The sequence below is a fragment of the Alligator mississippiensis genome, chromosome 6, assembly GCF_030867095.1.
Source record: "Alligator mississippiensis isolate rAllMis1 chromosome 6, rAllMis1, whole genome shotgun sequence".
Classification (NCBI taxonomy): domain Eukaryota; kingdom Metazoa; phylum Chordata; order Crocodylia; family Alligatoridae; genus Alligator; species Alligator mississippiensis.
Genome location: NC_081829.1, coordinates 35,143,575 through 35,166,109, shown reverse-complemented (window position 1 = coordinate 35,166,109; position 22,535 = coordinate 35,143,575). Strand labels below are relative to the sequence as shown.

Sequence of the window (22,535 nt, the reverse complement as noted above, 5' to 3'; positions counted from 1 at the left end):
CAATATGACATAATAATCTTCTATCATTCCCAATCTTGTTAGGCTCAAGGCAACACTCATTTGACTATTAGCGTTCACTCTTTTTTCTTTTCAGTATGAAAAAAATAATGGAACACTTGTTCTTTGGCAAAGAACTCAGAAAGACCACAACAGGTCAAAACATTTTTGAACTCTGGATTCCAATTTGATATCTCTGGGTTTATCTTGTGAATCATGTGTTGGTGTTTGCACACTTAACATATAAATATTGTGCAGCTCCCTTAGAAGGATCTTGTGGACCCGAACTGAAAATCACAGATCTATTGCAGTGGTTCCCCCATCTGTGGGTCTTGACCTGAAATGGGGTTGCGACATGAGTGGATGGGGTCTCAGGGGTGGAGGGCTGTAGGTTGGGAGGGAGGGGCCATGCTGAGGAAATGGGGCCATAAATGGGGTCATGCTGAAAAAAAGTTTGGGAAACGTTGATCTATTGTCTTGGTGACCAGCTAAAGCATAGCCAAGATACTTGGGCACGGAGGTCTCGAAAGAATGGTTTCTTGTGAAATTTTCAGTACACTTTTTCCTTTCAGTTTGAAGATGCTTTCCTCACAATGTTTTAAACACTAACACCTTAATTTACAACAAGATCTTGGGAGCAGGGTGGATCCAGGATTTTTTGAAGGGAGATGTGAGAGCAGTGCAGTGAACTGTGCAGTAGAAGAAGAAGTGGGCACTTTGTCCCTGGGACTCTGGGTACTCCCTCCATTCCCCTGTCCCCAGCAACATATCCCCTTGCCCTTCCCCAGCTTCATGCCACTACTGTCCATCACTAATCTGGGGGGGTTAGAAGAGGGCAGAGGCAGAAGTGGTAGCATCAGATGGGTTCCTCCTCTGACCAGTCCTCTCAGGTGTTTCTTGCCAGCCTGGAAAAAAGGGCAGGGCCAGGGCACCCACCCTGGGCCACTGCTGCTCCCGCTGAGCAAAGCAGGAACATCTCTGGAACCCACTCCCTGATCAACAGGGACAGCAGCAGCAGTGGGCAAGGGAGAGGACACATGGAAGGGGAGAGAACATGTTGATGATGATGGAGAGGAGGTGCTGAGAGCCAGGGGATAATATAGGAGGACAGGAGTCTTATCTAATTTGGGGTTTTAAAAAGTCCACAATGCAGTTCCTGCTTCATGGTCTGAAAGGGGGGGGGGGGGGGGAATGTCCACACCCCTGCCCCTGCCCCTGCCCCTGCCCCTGCCCAGGAGTATAAACATGCAGGGGAAAAAACAAAAATACAATGTATGCAGTTTAGCCTAAAATGTGAATTTGATCTCTCACATGGTCTTTCCACAGGCACCCCTTCAAAGTGACAAGTTAATATCTTCACTGCTCTACAACTGGAATGCCCCTATTCACCCCACTTTGACTGTATCCCCATATCACTGCACCCAGGTTTACTACCTGCTGAGTTTCTTTAGGAACTAAACTTTGGTTTTTGCTATAGGTATACTACTTATGGAAATAAAAACTGAAATATCCCTGACCTTATTCATTCTTTCTCCATAAAAGTATGACCCAAAATAAGCTCAAGTTTTATTTTAACCTTATATATTTACAAAAGCAAGGATGATGATCTGCTCAAGGCCCTAAACTGGAATCTTGGAAACCCTGTTTCAATTAAATTCTCACAGATTCCCTGAGACTTCCCATAGGCTACATTTCATCTTTTGGTGTCTCAGTGAAAGGAAGACAATAGTTTTCAGAGGGGCATGGAGAAGTTAAATACAGTCGAGATTGTGGGGTGCTCAAGGACTATGGAAATGGGGTCTAAGTAACTACTTGAGGAAGACAAAACCATCTGGGTCAATTTTTATATCAGCCAAATTCCTCCTCAGAGGCTTAAAGATGACAATCTTACCTATATGCAGAAATAATTGACCCATTTTATTTATTAATTATATTCCCTTTTTATTGTAAAATTAATTTAATCACTTATTAAAAGATATTCCCCAAAAGGAAAAAAAAACAAAACAAAGTGGGAGGTTCAAATAACAGTATCAATAATAAAGGTGTGTGAAACAGACTATATTTGATTCAGATTTGGATTTGGCCTGAATCAGGGACAGTGATTCGATTAGTTGATTCAGATCACTGTCCCGATTTGATTTGGTCGAATCTGAATCTGAAGATTCAATGCTGATTTAGAGAATTAGCAATTCGGCCATAGGCACAGCTTTAAATGTTTTTTCTACATACCTTGAGGTACCAGGCGCAGCTCACCCCGTGTGCTCAGTGGTGAACCTGTAAGTGGACTGGAAGTACTTCTGGTCCACTTCTGGGTCTGCCACCAAGCGCACAGGGGACCCCATCATGCACCCATAGGGTGTTCTGCTGCAGGGTCTCAGCATTCACAAGCCACCTGGTACCTTGAGGTATGTAGAAAAAACATTTAAAGCTGTGTCTATGTCTGAATCATTGAATCTCTCTGAATCTTTCCAAATCAATTTGGAGGGTTCTGATTTGATTTGGAGAGATTAAAGGGTCTCCTGATTTGATTTCTTTTGGAGATTCGGATGCCAAATCGAGCTGAATCTCTGCTGAATCGAATCAGCAACCAAAGCTTCACACAGCCCTAATCATCTGCTACCCAAACCTCAAAGTACAAATCCATCTAAAATACATGATGAAAAACATAAAATACTTTAAAGACAATCTGGCTTAAAGATCTTTAGCATCACCACATGTGCAGATGAGCTCATGCTAACTTGTACTAGAAGCATGACTGTAAACAAGACTAAAACAAAGATACTCCAAATGTGCCTTTATTAGGGGTGCAGAGCACAGCATTCGAACTATTATTTCTTCTATATTAAAGGAAAGAATCTATATATAGATATACATCTATATATTTCCTTCCGAACACACAATCCTCTTCCTTAGAACATATGCATCTGCCTCATCAGAGATCTGGGTTTTCCGTTTCCCACAGAAAAACAGAAAAAACCCTGGATTCCCTGTTTTTCTCAGAGAAAAATGCAGATTTCTCTTTTTAAAAGAGAAATCCACAGATTCTCCACTTTTGCAAAGAGCTCTTGCAGGCTGGCACAGCTCCAGCCTGCAGGAGCCAATGCAAAAAGGGCAGGAAACCCCCAGCCCTGGCTGGAGAGGGAGGGAGAGGGAGGAGGGCAGGGCCTGAGCCTCTGAGGCAGCCAAGGCTGGCTCAGGTTCAGACTCCCCCCTTCACCCCCAGAGCATGGAGGTAAGTGGGGCTGTGGGGCAGGGCTGGGGAAGATAGTTGGGGGCTGAGGGAGCAGAACTGCTGCTGGCCCCAGGCAGCATACTGCAGCTGCCTGGGATCAGAGGCAGGGGCAGGGGCAGGGCCAGGGGGTGAGGGCAGGGGTGTCCCTCTGCGGGGGGTCTTTGTGGGAAAGTGATGCCAGGCGCAGTGCGGTAGTGCCCACCATGTGCGGGCCACACACATGCCGCCCAGCCGCCTGCCCGGGGAAGGGGGAGAGGGAGGCTGGCATGCGGCCAAAGCACAGCTCTGTGGCCAATGCTGCAGCCTGGGTGAGGGATGGGGGTGCGGGGGCTTGGGCTTGCATGCACCGCACTGCTGCTGCCGCGCCCTGTGCCACTTGCCCACAAAGCCATTCAGGTGGCCATGGGTGGTAGCGCAGGGCGCAGTGGTAGAGTTGCGGTGGCGGCCTCTGTGTGCGAACCTCCTGTCAGGCCGGCTAGCCGGCATGTGTGTGGCCCACAGAGTGGCATCCCTGCCCTCACCCCCTGGCCCTGCTCCTGGGAGTGGGCACAGGGGCATATTCCCCCCTTCTTGATCTACCCGCAGCACCCTTTCCCCCACCCCTTCCCCCACCCCTTCCCCCCACATGCATTTACCTGCTGGGGTGGGTGTCTGTCTGTGTCCGCATGTCTGTGGATCTGAGGGGCTGTTGCGAGGGGCATCAGGAGGGCTGTTGAGACTGTGGGGGGGGAGTGCGGGGCACCAGCAGCACTGGGAGGGGCTGTGGGGGGCCTTTAATTTTTATCATGGATTTGAGGTTTTTAACCAGAGAATTTGCCATTTTTAACCAGAGAAAATCAGGATCCCTGCTCATCATAAACATTGAATTATGATGCACAACTTACTTTAGCCCACTATCATTTTCTTTTTGGGAGCAACTATCATTTTGGGGGCAAGTCATATGTATTTTAAGTTAGGAAAAGGAGAGGAAAAAATAGTTTACTCCTTGGCTTTCCAATATAATAGTAACCAATTATCATTTATATAACACTTTTCAATTATAACTGTAAAACACTAAAATACCTCTGACAAATTTCCAATGAAAATCTTCCAGAGCAGAAATATCATATACCTATACAAGACTAAGGATGAAACCTTATAAACATGACATATACTCTGCTTCTGTACAGCACAAGCACTTAAGTACATTCATGAATCCCACTGACTTCAGTTATATTTGACTCAGTTATATTTAGCACGTAAATACTTTACTCAACGCTAACCTAGATATCAGGATGTCAGTGAGTTCACCTCTAAAACTGGTTCAATTTGAAACTGGTCACCAGAAATGAGCTGTTTCAAGTAAAAATGAACTCAAACTTTCATCCAGTAATTCCAACAGAACCCAAACACACATATTTTGGACTCTGAATAAAGTTTCACTGCATTTCTTCACACATCTACATTTATTGCTTTCAGTCAGCCTGCTGCATGCTTATTTAACAGAACCACCTGAGTTATGTCTTTCATTACTCTCAGGTTCATTGCTCCTCTAGCTTTTAACAGGATCAGCATGTCCTTGTTACTCATATCCATTTTTCCCTCACCATAAATAAATACCACAGATCACAGAAATTCATTTCCAACAAGTGTCTTCCTTTGTTAAGCACCATGCCATTCTAGTTATTTGGGATATGTTATGGTTTTTAACCACCTACTTCATCATGGACTGGCTTACCACCTGCCTTTTCTGTATGCTAAAGGGCCAAATCCAAAGTCTGTTGAAATCAAGGAAAGTTGTTATATGTGAAGATGGTACCATATGCAAGCACTTTAGAGAACAGGATAGGAAATCAAAAGGATCTTGACAAATTGGTGACAGGTTGAAAATAGAAAGGATGCAATCAGTAAGGGTAAGCACCAAGTGCTAAACTTAGATAGGAACAGGTAATTAAGTTACACTAATAACAAATGGACAGGCAGCAGTCTATAAAAAGGCAACTGATGGGTCATAGTGTATCACAAAATGAAAGAGTTAAGGTCAGATCGTTGCAAAAACTTGGAACATATAGGCACAAGAACTTTTTCTGCAACTGTCCTCAGCACTGGTAAGGCCTCAGCTGGAATATGATGTTCAGTTTTGGGTATCACACTTTCAGAAAGATGTAGACCAACTGTAGAGATGCAGAAAAGGGCAACAAAAATAAAAAGAGGCCTAAGAAACTTAAGAGGAACAAGTAAAAGAACTGCATGTGTACAGTATAAAGAAGAGACAGGGGATACATGCTAAGTCTTCAGTTATGGACATGAACATCACGTGCCCCTGGAGGCTGGGGGGGCATGGCGAGCTCCCGCAGGCAGCGGTGACACTGTCGGCAGTAGTAGCATGGCAGCAGCGATCAGTGAGGGTGGCATACATATCGAATGAATGAATGAAATGAATGAATAATTAAATAGGCAAATATATAAATATAAGGGGGCGGAGGGTTCCCACAGTGAAAAAGATAAGAGGTAAGGGGCTCAAATTGTAGCAAGGCGAATTAAAGTTTGATATTAGGGAAGGTTTTCAAACTGCAAAGTTAGTTAAGCACTACAATACACTATCTAGATAAGTCATGGAATCTCCATCATTTTAAGTCTGAAACTAGTTAGACAAACATTTTGGGCATTTGTAAAGGTGCTTACCATTTTCTAAACCATGTTAGCTGATTTGCATCACACAGTTTGAATCAAATTTCAATTCAAATTAAGGGTTAATAGATGATCATGGACCACCAGCCCCTTAGAAGACCCAATTCACAGCCTTTGTGTGTGGGTTTATGCACTTGGCACCTGTAGTTGAAAGTATAGGAGGCACTAATAAGGCTGTTTAAGCACTGGTATATTATTGCACCTGACAATTATCTAAAGTGCTGTTCCAAAAGCAGTGCAATAGACCTGAATATTAATGACCACCTCAGGCAATGTGTTATGGGAGGAAGGGGCCAAGAGGGTTTGTTTCCATATTCACAGATCAGTTGCCCATATGCTTGGGCAGGGCTGGGGGCTTAGTCAGAATACTTGGTTCAGAATACAGAAATGTTGGCACATTTAACTTTGTAAAGTGTTACTTTGTGCCTGATAGCCTGTTGTGTTGCAAAAACCCAGTTGAGTTTCCCTGGTGGGAAGTGGGGTTGATATTTGCAATGCTTGTCTGCCTAGTTCCTATGAACTGTTTTTCCTAAAACCAATGCATATATTCATGTTAATTAATACAGTTTAAATCATTTAATTCGGACTGCCTTAGTCTGCATTAACTTTCACCCTTATTCAATGAGGATTAGCTCATTTGGACTGGATCCAATTTTAGGGACTACAGACATCTGTGTGGATATAGCGATGGCTGTAGTCTAGATTAAACCTAGAAAAATATAATATTTATTAATGGTTAACTGATCTGGCTTTGGGCAGGAGAATGAACTAGATTACCTCTCAAAATCCTAGATTACCTCTCAAAGTCTTCTTCCAGCCATATTTTATATGATTTCTATGACCCCTTCTTACAACATGACAGTCACATCTTAAATGAAATATGATCTGTATCAAAATTATGTTTTGTGTGAATTTTGATACACAAATGTTTATTTTTATCTTTTGAGTAGTACAAAGCTGAGTCATACACAGAAGCAAACCTGTACTTCACTGAAAGGTTAAACGTATCTTCCCATCTATGACTCATTGCATCTGTATGCTCTAAACAGAAATGTTTATGCATAATTCTTTGAGAATATTGTCAAATGATGGTGTTCTTGGAGTAATTGGGCATTTTAATTTGTAGATCATTAACTCATTACTCAGGCAGCCACTGCTCTGATTTCTTGAGTCAATTTAGTAATTCTAACAATATTAAGTATATTGGACCAAAAATATGCAATCTTCCATTTTTACATGTTGCAAGATTTTTTGAGAGACAACTACATATCCAAATTAGTCATCTTTATATCTTCATGACGTTTCTCAAAAAAATCACTTGCAGACTTTAATATAATTTCACATTTTTATCTTACCTCCAATATCTAATTTACCTAGGTTCCTCTTTGGTGCTCGTTTCTATAGTGTCAGGACACTTTACAATCATTACATAAATTCATCCATACAACATGCTCTGCCAATGATAAAATAATTACCATATGCAGCCAAACATAGATAGACCATTTTGGAAAAAGGACAGATATTTGATTTTTCTATACCATTAGTATTGATGGGGCAAGTTTTTCTTTTTTATGCTTAATGTCAGAATGCCTTATGCCAAGGTAAAATGGATTTTATGGTTGCATTGCTACTATTTTAGATTCTGAACAAAACACACACACACAGATAAAAAAAGGCTGGCAGATTTTTTTTTAACTGAAAAAGTAAAAGATATCTCAATTCTTGCTCAGAAAGTTCTGGTATACAGAAAATACATTACAATAGTTACACATATATTTTATGCTTGACTCAAAACTAATTTTGGATACCTGTGCATTAAAGTCTGAATGTATTATTTCACACCGACTTAGTGCCAAACTCACTTCCACTAAAACACTTGGTACTAGCTAAATGTATGCTAATATTTTCCAAATTAAGTAACAGTCATTCCTATTCACTGCCATTAGGCTGAATGGCTTTCTTAATGTAATCTGTCACTGCAAAGTGTAGAATACATTTTATGTATAAAACTCTTTGCTCCAAAGCACTTATCACATTTTCTAGGGAAAGCAGTGAAAAATTCCTGTAGCTGCTTTGGTGGTAGACAACAGCCAGCCAATGCATTGGATGTACTTAACATTTATTCTCAACTGCCCATATGTATGCCCAAAAAAACTTCACTTGTTAAGATGCATGTGGAACTGCACCCTTGGACTTCTGTCCTTTCCTTACATTAACAGATTCCAAGACAATCCTCCCAAGATTTGACACAGTTGCTTCATTGAGTCTAAACATTCCCAACCTACAACTTATGCTAATGTATGAGCCCAACCAGCAGATCCTGCAAAGAGATACTTTTTCTCAATTTCTGTATAAAAAAGTTTCTCTCAAGTTCTTTGAAGTAAAATCAGTTCCCCACTTCCATCTCTAATTTGCTCTCTGCTTATCTATCCCTAGATAATCCCCAAATCCCCGTCTTCTGAGAAAAACTGAACTTTAGAGAAAGAAACATGTATTCTTTACTGTACACTGTTCTCTTTCCCTCTGGATTTAGGATAGTTAGGAAAGAAACTAAGTAATTAATTAAAACACACTTTTCAAAGAATTATAAAGTCTTACCTAATTTATCATCTCAGCCCTCATAATGAAGCAGATAATAGGTACTAGTATCCCCTTTTCACAGATGGGCAAGTAAGAAGGTAAATGAATGTTTTGAGGTATAAACAATGAATGTTCATAGATGTGCTATTTCATCAGTGATACTACTCCTTCCCACCCACTTTGCAGATTTAAATGAAGAAGTACATATCTGCCTTTCAATGTGTGTCATCATCCCAGGAAGAATGATTTAAAGCTTCTGCTCCTGGTAAGCCAGCATGCATGAAGCTGAGCCAGTTGGATTGCCTTTAAAACCTCTAAGCTTGTCTCTGCACCATTCCTGTTATCTCTCAGGAAGCAGAGAGAAGCCAAGTGCTTTGAAGACTCTGATAACTGCAGTTCAAACAGATAAGCACCTACCAGCCTTGCTGCACAGGTGTCTAACTGTTATGGTACAGATCAGCAGATGGAAGCAATAATAACTAAAATGTTTAAAAACACTTTGCTTATTGTATAATCTCATTTTACAACTTAGCCGAGAAATCTCAAAAGCTCATGCACACCATTTGACGTACGACATGATTGTGTGTTCATCCCAGCATGCTCCCATTGATCTTGTCCATAGATTTTGAACACTGTTCACTTCTCTCCCCATATATTAACCTATTAACATCAAAACACTACTAAAGCAGTCAAGACTAGTGCAGAGATCTGGACTTCAATGTCTTTTCTTTTTTAAAGTTAACTTCCTTCAATCCAATCATTCCCTTCCCTCATAGGCTTGTCTCTTGTCACACTACTCCTAAAGCGCACACTGCTAACACAAGATTCCAGCCAGCAAGCTTCAGCTATTAAACATGATTATGTTAGTTGCTTCTCAGAATTCTCTACTCATTCTGCTCCCTTTCCTACTTTCTTTCCCTTTCTTTGCCTACATTGAAGTGATGTTCCATGCAGATTCCTCACTAACTGGGCTACAGAGCAAGGCCTGCTGTTTACTTTTTACATAGGTTCAAGTAGTCACTGAACAGACCCTTGGAATTCCAAAAGCTAGCAATTCAGCAGACGAGATCTTTAAAGGATTATAAGAATCCCCCTATCCCAAAGATTCTTGGTTCAAAAAGCAGGGAAGAAAGGAGTCTTAATACAGCTGTCTGTAATACACCCATGTTCACACATACACACATATCTACATCCACCCCTTACATCTCAAACCATCAGCAATACCTTTCCTGCTAGTGCTAGCTTTAAAAAAAAAAAAAAAAAAAAAAACAGCAGTAAGCACCAGAGAGGGCTTCAAAAACACATATGCTGCTACCAATGGTGGCCAACAACCTATACCCTGACAAAGACTCCCCTTCAAATTCCAACCCCTCTATTCTGCTGTACTTCCAATAAAGCTGCCTGCATGATACTATTTATTCTGTTGCCTATCTGATGAAGAATGTGAACTGCTGCAAGGCAAATAAAAAATTGTTGAGGAGCATATTGCCATGGGAATAATTGTGAATGTCTTGATTCCCAAGTCACACAGGCGCAGGGAATTTTCAGCGCTGTGGATATGACTCAAGTGTTTGCCTCTCATTTGAAAATTATATTGCAATTATGCCTGGATTTTTATGGTCTCCTCTCACAATGTCAGTCTCTTTCATGGTGATTCACCATCATATTATTTAATTAAACAAGATATTATCAAAACATAAAATACTCATTTCTACCCCAATTTGAAATCCCTTGTATATAAGCCAGCTCATTAGCAATCGACACTAGACATTAGAAATTGACTCAGGCCCCATAATCCATTTTCAATATTTACAGCAATTAGTGAAGAGATGCCTTTTTAAATCTGAAAAAAAAATCCTCATCTAAAGTCATATACCTGATCCTGGTATACTGTAGCTCTAAGCAGAAGAGCCTGAGATGCCTTGAATTTTTTTATACACAGAAGAATATCTTATTTATCAGTTACTTTACGTGGTGCTACTTTATCACAGTGGGGGAAGAAAAGGCAGGCAGAATGCTTTTTTCCTCCCTATTTCTGAACAGCTTCTTTCACTAGAACTCTGGTAACAATGTTTTTACCTGCATCATTTGTATTACTTTCTCCATTGATCATATTCTCCTTTAAAAGTATATTTAATACTAAAGGAAATTGTTTTGATAGTGCTGGACACAATTAATAGCCAAAGACCCAGTATGTGTACTTCCCAACTCTTTCCATTAATATACCGCTGAAAGGCAGGATCCAAAAGGACACTAAATTCCAAGTGTGCCCTCCTATCTATTTCATCTTATTTAGGATCGGGTTTTTAAATAATGAGCTGTGATGCTATTATCTATGATGGGAACATTTGCTGAGTTCCCATTAAAAACAAATCTGACACCAAAAGATTTCGGTGCCATCTATTACCATGTGATGCTGACCTATTTTTCCATCATGACCTATCAGAACTGAATTCAAATTCAGGAGTCTCTGATTTCATTTCCATCATGGTAGCAAGACAGCAACAACCATCCTCCTAACAAATTCTGAGGCTTCAGGTATTTAATGACATTTTTCTTGTTCAGAATCAAGGCTTTGTTTAAATCATTAAATGAAAATTAAATACTTAAGATGCCTCAACAACCCTTATCAATTTTCAAGACTTCCTTAAAAAAATCACTTCATCTCCTTTGGTCTGTGAATTTCTAATTATGCCATGAGAAGGTAATATAATTTTAAAATCTTTTAAAAGACAGGATTCAGAAGAATGCACATTATAAAAAGTGAACACACACAAAAGCAATTAAGGGGAATAAAAAAAATGCATTGCCCAATAGTTGTGTTAGAGGTCATTTTATTAGGTTGCAGTATTGCACGGTGAGCTTTTGTGTGGTCAAAGTGCAACAAGCAATTTCATTGGTCCCAGAAAAGCCATTGCAACAATTCAAACATAGCACATCAAAGGTGTCAAGCAGGCATCATATCATTTCACCTCTCTTCTACAATATGAATGGGTTTTGAAAACAGTGCTGTTTCCCTTTGCAAAAGTTTTCCATCAAAATCAGTGGACTAAATCTCTCACTATTTTCCTTTCTTGGGCTTGAGCATGTGTGGTCTTGCTCTCCAAAACATATGGTCTCTATTCTCTCTCTCTTTTTAAGGAGCTGAAATAAAAGCTGATCTGGCAGAACTTGTGGCTTTCTGTTTAAACAAGGATTTTCAGCGCACCTCAGATTTAAAAAAAAAAGATGGCTTTGAAGTGAACTGAAATTTAAACAAGAAAACTGTGAATCTAATCTTAGCATCTAAAACAGCTTTTGAAAGTTCTCTCTCTCTCTCTGTTTTTAATCAATAACTTTAAGACTCTCTATATTGGGAAAAGTAGCACAAAAGTTTGGCAAGTATAAGCAGGTGTTTTCTGCAACCTGCTGCACAGGCTAGCCCACAGAATAGACCAGATTGCTTCAAAAGGGTTCAGAGCAAGATTTTCAAGTGGTTAGCATCCAAATTCATGGACATATTTCCAAATGAGCTGACCTCCTCCTTAAAATGTGAATAAAGCCCAGATCTTCAAAAATTGTTATCAACCACTAACTCTCAGTGCATGACTTTCAAAAGGACTCAGCACTCAAGACTTTCAAGACTTTGCACTTGAGGCTTTCAAAAGCCTGTCCTCACTTGTAGTTACTGCTGAGCTTTTTTTGTCCACTACAGACAGTCCAAACTGGACTGTCACTGGGGCCTGCCATCACCAATACATACAAGAGCTTTTAGTATGGCTGCTCCTAGGTGTTCTACTTCAAAATTGCTTAGGAAAACTTCAACTGTCTTTCTCTTTCTAATATACCTAAAATCTCTTTGTCAGGGTATCCTGCCCAGCACCACCCTCTCCCAGATCTGCATGCCAGAATCAGATGCCTCATTCAGCATACAGAACTGGGGTTCCCATGGGTCCAGAAATTAGGCAGCAGGGGAAACGTCATATTCCCCTGCAAATTTCTGGACTCAACAGTATTGCAAAAAACAAAAGTAAGCAAAACAGAAAGCAGTTTAATAATAAGTTTTAAAAAACAAGTCCACATAGCTAATATATGTTGGCAGTAATGTCAAAGTCGAGCAACGGGATCGTACAACATTAATATGTAGGTTTGCCAGGTGAAACAAATTTTGGTCAATGAAAATATACCACTTAAAAAGGCCAGACTATGAATATTCAATTCAAATGTTAAGATGGTAGGAACATATGGGTGGAAGCCCCCCAAAGATACATATATATAGATGTCTTTGGGAGCAAAAGACCCAGGAAAATACAAAGTATTAAATGGAATGAATTTATAGCTATTATGATTGTTTTCTATTTAGATTCAGTCAAAATTCAACAATCCATTTCCTTTGAAGTTATTAAGCAAAGAAGATGGGCATATTTAATGTATGCATTCAGAATTAAGCAAAAACATTAGACATAGCCATGTCTCATTAGGAGGCTGGAGGATGATTCAAAAGCAGCAACAAGTCCTCTATCAAAAATTAGTTATAGATGGAAAACATAAATACAAAGAACAGTCCTAGATAGACAGGAAAAGTGAAGACCTGTCAGTGTGCACCCCATGAAAACCTTATATTTCACCAGACGTCCATATTCTGGAAATGTAATGTATGCTAAATTATACAAACTCTAATTAATCCAGTCCACGAATACAGTATTAGATATCTGTTCTTTGCACATGCTCCATACTTAGCAACAAGTTTCCCTGAGCACCAGTTTCTTAAGAAATGTTTGGATTACCTTCATTTTGGATCAACATCCCTTTAAATATAGTAAAGGGCTAATTCTTTGGTAGCAAATCTGTGAAGAAGTGGAAGGCTAAGGTTACCTTAGTTGCTAGAGAAATGATCTAAAACAAACATTCACTATATTTCAACTATTATTAGATACTACCATCACTGTGTAGAACCTGTTGAATCTGCTCACTGAATACACTCTAATAAGAAATAATACATCCTTTGAATAAACCCCTCTGTCTAGAACAGGATTGGGTAATTATTTTGTTTGAAGGGCCACTTAATGAGTTTGGAGGACCTGTCTGTCCCAGCCGCCTGTGGAGGGTTTGGGATTGAGAGTATGGTCGGGGATAGAAAGGTAAGAAAGATTTATTGACTTAACAAAAACAAAACTACGTGTAGTAACAAGACAGACAATGACAGACAAAAGCAATTCACGCTGGCAACTTATCAGCAGTCCCCTCTGATGCCGGATACACAGCAAGCTTCTCTCTCCACAAAGTTCAGCGAAGTCAGGCGTCCCTGAACAGCACTGTCCAAAGGGGTACCGGGAAGAACCCTGGAATGCAGTCCTTGGGCTCCTTGAGGTCCACGGGCCCACTGATCCAGGCAACAGCTAACTAATCCTTTTCACAGAGCTGTGTCTTCCTTCTAAATGGTTTCCAGATATTCCAGCTAATTTATAGCTTCTGAATGGTTCTGATAACATACAACTACTCAGATTCCTTTTATTTCAACTGTCTTTAGACTGACCAATTAGCAGTACAAGCCTTGCATTCCTTTGATAAGGTAATTTTAACTACGCCACAGGCCTTACTACTTCAAGGCTTTGCTAAATTTACTAGGCCTTACTTTATACAAGGCCTCACTACATCTTAGACTTTAATTAGGCTTTTAGCAACAACATATAGCTTAATATCTAAACAAATACAGAAAAACACTTGATATAATCTTCATAGAGCCTTTAGCAAGTACCTTTATTACAGAGGCACATTTTTCAGCTGTCACACTGTCAAGGGCCACATGCATCTCTCTCTATCTTCTCTCCCTCCCCTCCTCCCCTCCAGCTTTCTTTCCTCTTCTCTCTGTCTCTCTCCACCTCCCCCTCTCCCTTCTTCCAGAACCCGCCAGAACTGTAGTTTGCCACAGTGGGTGGGCAGCGGTGTCAGCTGTGGATGCTGCTGGTAGGTTCAGGAGCCTGGACACAGAACCTGCCCATCGCATCCATAGCTAATGCCACCGTCCTCCTGCCACAGTGGAAGCTCCCACCCAGAGCCCTGACCTGGAACTTGCCAGTGGCATCAGCTATGGACCCAGATATGAGATGCTGCCACACTGGGAGGAAATGTCATCAGCTGTTGGCATAGCCAACAGGTTCTGGATCCCCAGTGCAGAACCTGCTGGCAATGTCCACAGCTGACACCCCCCTAGCACAGCAGCAGCTCCTGCCTGGGTCCATAGCTGACAATGCCAGCAGGCTCTGGGTTGAGGCACCAGGTGGGAGCTTCTAATATATGGGAGGGAGAGGAGGGTGGCATCAGCTGTGAAGGCCACCAGGAGATTCTGCATCCAGGCTCCTGAACCTACCAGCAGCATTCACAACTGACACTGCTACTCACCCACTGTGGCAGAAGTCCCATCTGGGTCCATAGCTGATGCCTGATGCTGCTGGGTGTAAGCAGTCCTGCCCACGTGCTCAGCACCCATGGGCCAGACCTAATTACTTGGTAGCCATCCACCTGTGGGCTGGACTGAATCTGTTGATGGGCTGGATCTAGCCCACGGACCATATTTTGCCCACACCCGGTCTGTAAAAAGTAAGTATGCAATTCATGTTACACTATTCACCTGCCCAGCATTATTGCTGAATACCTGGATGTTATAATTTTTCCATTACACTTTAATTTAGATTCCCAGAACACCAGCAAAACTATTATAATTGTAAACACAAATAATTATTAGGAAAGGCAGACTTCTGGCATGATATTGATCTACCTGTATCTTTACCCCTTTCCTTCATTGCACAACTGTCCCCCTGTGGTGGAAAGCACTTTCATTCACAATGAAGCTCGAGTACCACAACATGCAACAGAAGGCAGTGAGAAACTAATTAAGTATTGAGTAGTTTGAATCAGATTAAGTTCACAGTTAACCCACTAATGGTCCCATTCATTACCCAGACAGCACATCTTTAATAGCTAGAGTGAGTCATTCATAAGGAAAAACAAACATACTGGCTATCAACAATGTATAGCAATGTGGCTACCATGCATGGGGTTTCATTCTCTTTTCTCTGCATAGCATCACATGGAAATACTTTCACATCCTTTACCCTGGGTTAACACAGATTGCACCAACCCATACTAACTATGTTCTATATAGCTGCCATGAGGGAGCCCTATTCACTTCAGTTTCTACAAATCTGTGTAAATAACTTTGATTTTTAACATAAACTATTTGGCTCTAATACATATTTTGCATACAACAGTTCTAAAAGGAATTGAGAAGCTACAAGTGACCAAGTTCTGATGTGCTAGTGGGTGAGGGAAATGGGAAGATCCTCTAGCAACCAGCGCTTCCACACAGAGAAAAACAACTGACAGGCAGTAGATAAGATTAAAATGTGCTTAGTAGAAAATATGATTATGACAATTTATTTTAGAAAAATTATATGGCCACCTGTTACCACAGTTTCTGAGCACCTCAAAGTGTTTAGCATATTTACCCTTATATTTTACAGATGGGGTATTAAGGGTTGCAGCTAAAAGCTAAATACCTTGCCCAAAGTGATAAAGTTTATTGCAGAACCGGGATTATAAGCCAAGTCTCCCAGATCCTATGCTAGTGCTCTAAGCATTGACCATTCTTTCCCTTTTCATCTAGGTATATAAATACTTCCTGATACATTGCTTTCACTTAAGGAAAAGGGAGAGAATAATTTGACTTCTTGTATATAAGTGAGGGTTCTCGGTGTCCCCAGTCCTTCAATAAGCTTCTCTTAGATAGATCTTTACATCTGATCTGAGTTCCATTGAACTGTGACTGCATCAGTAAGATTGCAGGGCGTGTGGCTTGCTTAGAACACCAGCAAGTACTTAATGTGATCAGAAAGTACTCAGGGGGCATGTCTACATGTGCATTGATGGCAGCTTAAATTTACTGCACAATAAGTGGGAATAAGTTGGTGCCTACAAGTGTAGGTGTTAAAGCACATTAATGCTGTGTGTGGACTGACTTTGGACTAAAGGCCATGTGTAGACTAAACAAGAGGTATGTGTGCATGACACTTTAAAGCAGGCTAAATGCTTTCGCACTGCTTTAATGGTGTCGGTGTTTGCACGCCTAGGTGGCATATTGCACATTCATTCCAGCCACTGTAGGAAATTTGGCAGCATAACGCACCTTAAATAACTTGGGGCGCAACTCAAGGAGTTTTAATTTGCTGCCCCTACAGCCACAGAGTGAAGCACCAGGCTCTGTGCAGCTCCACAGCTCTGCAGGAAGCCCTGCAGGCAGCCTAACAGCAACCTGGGAAAGCAGCTCCACCCAAGAAAAGCGGCAAGCCTGATCTTTTTCTTTTTTTTCTCCCTGCTGGAGCCTGCCTGCCTGCCTGCCTAAGCTGTGTGGGGGCCCAGTGCTTCCTTCTGCATCTGCGGTACACCTGGGACTGTACGAGCTGGGTGCCTATGGGTGGGTGCCACCTGGTGAGGGGGGGCACAGCTGCCACAGAGGGAAGCACCAGCACCCCCTTCTCCACCCCCACCAGCAGCTCACCCTCCCTCCCCACCTGAGAGGTAGGTAAGTCAGCAGGGCGTGTGCATGACATGGGGGTTTAATCAGCCCTAAATTGAAATGGTGCTTTTTAAAACACACCGCTTCAATTTAGGGCCCCCATTTTATCTACACAATCCCAGAGTTAGTAATTCAGGTGTCTACAGATATGTTAGTGCGCATGATGCAGGTCAAATATGCTGAAGTTGGTGTAAGGTGCCATATTTACTGCACAGTACAGGTGTGCATGTGTAGATGCATGCCTATACTGTGCAGTAATTTTGGTTACTGCACAGTAAATATGCATGTGTAGATGTGGCCAGGAAATACAAATCTGGTCAGGGAACAGGGACTAAAGTAGCTAGCCATTAAAAAGTGTTCAAGATGCTGGTTTTGTGTCCTTATGTATTGTGTAATATATAGTTCATGATAATGAAGCTCTAGTTTTCAAAGCTCTCAGAATATGGACCTGAATGGAAGAAGGGAAGGCAGCTCTAGTACCTATCAGCTGCTCAAGGACATTTGCTCAGGTATATGTTTTCACCCTGGTATGAACAGAGGCAACCTACAGTAATTCAGCCATCAGTGAAAAAGTAGTATGTTACTGCAGTTTAGTTAGTGCATACATATCCTTGTAGAAGCTGATGCATGACAAAGCTCTGGCCCTTTTAGCCCCATACCAACTTATTTATATGTCCATACCCTATCTCATTAGTAGGAGTTAGTAAATAATGCCCACCTAGCATGTTGAGAAAGCCCACTCTATCCTAACATCTGCAGATTACTTGAATTCATTTGCTGTCTGAATAACAAGACAGATGTGTGCAGACTGTGACCTAACCTTGCGAAGCAAAAAAGACTTAGATGACTTAGATGAATTTCAAAGATGTAGATTTCCTAAAAGGATTCTGACAAGTTCTTCCTTTCAGAGGAGGCATTCTACATACTAAAGTTAACAAGTGATGAATGGATCAAAAGTGTTGATCCTTAATTGGAAAAAAACTTACTCTTCTTTGAATCAAAACAGATTTACCTTTCTAATCTTAACAAGCTTTATAGGACTAGCTCCCTGGAAGCAATTTGGTTCCAGCCCTAGAAATCTATCAAACAAAAGGTTAAGATGCATATAATCGGCTTAGGTATTTCTCCCAAAATGAGTTGACTGCACTCCTGAGATAATATATGTGTAGGACTATGATTTGTGCTCCTAAATGTTATCTCCAAACTACTTGTAGCAGGATTAAGGTATGGCACAGAGACACTATGGGGAGTATGACCAGAATATAGCACAGCAAAAAAACCCCATGTGTGTGGTGAACAAGAAAACTCTTGGCAGAATAATGTGACACAATTACCTGAAGTATGGTGTGTACATATTGCCTGTAAGTTAAAGCTAAATAAAAATGGGCAAATTTGGAAAAGACAAAGGTTTCTATTTTGGGATTAAAGGGCAGTTTTCACAGTGAAAGAAAAAAAAACTTGGCACAGCTGTGAGAAAAGCATGCCAAGAGAAAGAGACTTTTGGGGGGCTTTTTAAACCTTTATCATAAAATTATTAAAAACAAAAGGTGAAAGTACAAAAGAATATGGCCTTTCCACGGTCCAAGCTTAAAACACTTGTCAGTAATGAAAACACTCATATCGCCAAAGATGGAAGCCCCTTCCCTCGATGGGTTATCCAAGCATATCCTATCACTATTCTCATTGGACATGGGGAGGGACAGCAGGGTACTGGGTCAGACATGTTTATTGCTGTCCAAGGCCAAAGAAATAGGTGAAGACTATTCTTAGAAACATTTAGAAGTTCCTTCTAAAAATGACACGTCTTAAATGCTGTGGTCATCTGGCCAGGTGCCGGGGGATTGGAAACTGGCTAATGTGGTCCCAATTTTTAAGAAGGGGAGGAAGGAGGACCCAAGTAACTATAGGCCTGTAAGCCTCACCTCAGTGCTCAGGAAGATCTTGGAGAGAATCATCAAGGAGCACATCTGTTGGGGGCCAGCAGGGGAGATCATGCTCAGAGGCAATCAGCATGGGTTCATCAAAGGTAGGCCCTGCCTGACCAACCTGATTGCCTTTTATGACCAAGTAACTAAATCCTTGGATGATGGTGTCACCATGAACGTAGTCTTTCTAGACTTTAAGAAGTCCTTTGACACTCTCTCACCCCATCCTCATCAATAAATTAAGCGACTGTGGCATTGATGCCTGCACAGTTGGATGGGTAAGAAAATTGGCTGATGGGGCGCACCCAGAGTGTAGTGGTAGATGGGCTGTACTCAACCTGGTGAGATGTGAGCAGTGGGGTACCCCAGGGCTTGGTCCTCAGGCCCGCACTGTTTAACATCTTCATCTGCGACTTGGACGAGGGGGTGGAAAGCACGCTGTCCAGGTTTACTGATGACACTAAGATGTGCGGCGAGGTGAACACACTTGAAGGGAGAGAGAGCCTGCAACTAGATTTAGACAGACTACAAAAGTGGGCAGATGAGACTAGGATGGGGTTCAACATAGTCAAATGCAGGGTGCTGCACTTTGGGAGAAGGAATCCACAGGAATCCACATACAGGCTGGGGAGTTCCCTTCTTGAAAGCACAGAGGCAGAAAGGGATCTTGGAGTCATTATTGGCTCCAAGATGAACATGAGCCGCCAATGCCAGACCGCAGCCAGCAAGGCCAGCCTTACCTTGTCATGCATCCAAAGGTGCATCTCAAGCCGGTCCAAAGAGGTGATACTCCCCCTCTATGCGACTTTGGTCAGGCCGCAGTTGGAGTACTGCGTCCAGTACTGGGAGCCGCACTTCAAAAGGGATGTGGCCAGCCTGGAGAGGGTTCAGAGGAGGGCCACCCGCTTGGTGAGAGGGCAGCAGGACAGGCCCTGCAAGGAGAGACTGAAGGACCTGAACCTGTTCAGCCTCAGCAAAAGGAGGCTGAGGGGGACCCTGGTGGCTGCCTACAAGCTCATCAGGGGAGATCAACAGCAAATAGGCAGAGCTCTTTTCTCCCCAGCACCACCTGGGGTGATGAGGAACAATGGTCATAAGCTGATGGAGAATAGGTTTAGGTTGGAGATCAGAAGGCAATATTTTACAGTTAGGGTGGCTAAAATCTGGAACCAACTTCCCAGGGAAGTGGTCCTCGCCCCTTTGGGCAAATTCAAGAGGAGGTTGGATGATCACTTGTCTGGGGTCTTGTGAACCCAGCATTCATTCCTGCCTGTGGCAGGGGGTGAGGCTAGATGAACTGTTCAGGTTGCTCCTGACCCTAGCTACTATGAAACTATGAATCTTATTATTAGTTTCTTTTAATGAAAAAGTGAGACTGAAAGCATGCAGCACCTCAGAAGCTAAGCATAAAAGACTTGCTAGTAACCAAACACCTGCGTTGATGATTGAACTCCTCTCCTCTACAACCCTCTTTCTGGGGTACGGTTTTATGACTAGCTATCTGTCTTCCACATTTCAGAGTGGCTCTTTGGTGGCCCAGTGCAACAAAAACTGGTCCATATTTGGCTTCAGGCTCAGTCCCCATACTTAAAGGCACCATATGCCTTGACCAGGAACCGAAAGAGTTTGACGGTGTCATCAGAGCCAGCCCCCTGGTTCCTGCAGCTCTTTGGAGTCCCCATCTTGGCCTGGCCCAGTAGGAAATCAGCCAGGCAGATCACGATCTCTTCAGCTGCTCCAAATGGGATGGATAAAATGTACATGGTCTTGGAGAAACCAAAGTCCAGCATCTCAGGATACTGAGAGAAGCAAAGAGTGGCCAAAGCTGAGATCAAATCCAGGAAGACATGGATAAGTGTCTTCTCCACCTCCTTTTCATAGAAAGGGCAGGCCACTTAGTGTAAGTGGAAGACAAAAGTGCTAGGGGCCAGGGTCCAATGCAGGAGTCATGACTGGAGGTTTCCAGTTCTCTTGGCAATGGGTAGCTGGTACAGGTTATGCCAGGCTGGGTGGGCTTTTGTTGTTGTTGCTGCTGGGCACCACCTCTAGGTTGTTCTGAGGCAGGCAGTGAGAACAGGGGCATGATGCACTTTGACTGTCCACGTGTTCAGTGCCTTCTCAGACAGGATCTTAAAAACAAACCAATGAGAGAGGCTAGCAAGAGATTTGACTTACTACATTTTTATCATTTTTTTTTAAATGGTGAAAGTACAAGTGTATGTAACCCTCCAAGGATCAAGCATGAAACTTATCAGTGACAAAAAACACCATTGCACTGGATAGTGATGCCCTCTCACCCTTGCTCCTCATGAGGTTATATATGTAGACCATCTGTCTGTCTTCTACCTTACAGAGTGTACCTCTCAATGGCCCAGAATGATGCAAACTTGTCCATGTTTTATTGCAAGGTGAAGTGTCCAAAGTCAAATATATCACATGCCTGGACCAAAAAGTGGAAGAGTTGGAGGGCATCATTGGACCCAGCCCCTGAGAGTCTGTTTCTGCAGCTTTTCAGAGTTGCCTGGCCCAGCAGGAAATTGGCCAGGCAAACCATGCTCCCTTTGATTGATCGATATGGGATAGATAAGTTCTATGACATCTTGGAGAAGTCCAAGTCCAGCACACCAAAAAGGTGCTGAGGGCAGCAAAGAGCAGGCACAGCCAGGGGCAGTCCAGGAAGGCATAGAAGAGAGTCTCCTCTAAATAGCAGACACAGGTGCCTATGGCCAGAACCCCATGCAGCAGCCACCACTGGAGATTGACAGTAGGGGTGTGTGAAGTGGGCCCTATTTGATTTGGATTCAGATTTGGCCTGAATTGGGGACAGCAATTCGAATCATTGATTCGGATCACAGTCCCCGATTCGATTTGCCAAATCCAAATCTGAAGATTCAATGCTGATTCAAAGAATCAGCAATTCAGACATAGATCCAGCTTTAAATGTTTTTTCTACATTCCTCAAGGTACCAGGCACAGCTCATGAATGCTGCAACACTGGGTCGGATGGAGCATCCCACAGGAGCACGGAGGGGCCCCTCCACGTGCTCGGCTGTGAAGTACTTCCAGTCCACTTCCAGGTCTTCCAGGGAGCACGTAGCCCACCCCCCCCCCCACCTCCCAGTTCAGCAATCAGCTGCAGGGGGACCTTGGGTGCCCCCCCACACCCAGGAGGCACCAATCACCAAGCTGGGGGACACTCCATGCACCCCAGCATTGCAGCATTCACTAGCCACCTGCTACCTAGAGGTATGTAGAAAAAACATTTAAAGCTATGTCTATGTCTGAATTGCCAAATCTTTCCAAATCTCTCCAAATTGATTCAGAAGGTTCCAATTCAATTCAGAGAGATTAAAGGGTCCTCTGATTCAATTCGGATTCAGAGATTCAGCCACTGAATCGGGCTGAATCTCTGCTGAATCTAGTCAGGGACCAAAGCTTTGCACAGCCCTAACTGAGAGTTCCCTTGGTGATGGGCAACTTGTATGGGTCATGGCTGGCCAGGAAGGCTTACTCTGGGGTTGCTGCCACTAGGTTCTACCTCCAAGTCATATCAGGGCAGGCAATGAGATCATAGGCA

At 42.4% G+C, this 22,535-nt stretch overlaps 1 long non-coding RNA gene across 3 annotated transcripts in view; it reads right to left on the bottom strand.

The window, feature by feature from the left end:
• Positions 1-22,535, bottom strand: part of LOC106739373 (uncharacterized) — a 121,686-nt gene that overhangs the window by 41,265 nt on the left and 57,886 nt on the right. Inside the window, exon 1 of one of the 3 annotated variants that reach the window (XR_002093418.2) lies at positions 8,498-8,719. The exons of the other annotated variants lie outside the window; for them this stretch is intronic. This is a non-coding gene — a long non-coding RNA (uncharacterized LOC106739373). Of the gene's footprint in view, positions 1-8,497; positions 8,720-22,535 lie in introns of those variants that run through there. 3 annotated transcript variants of the gene reach the window in all.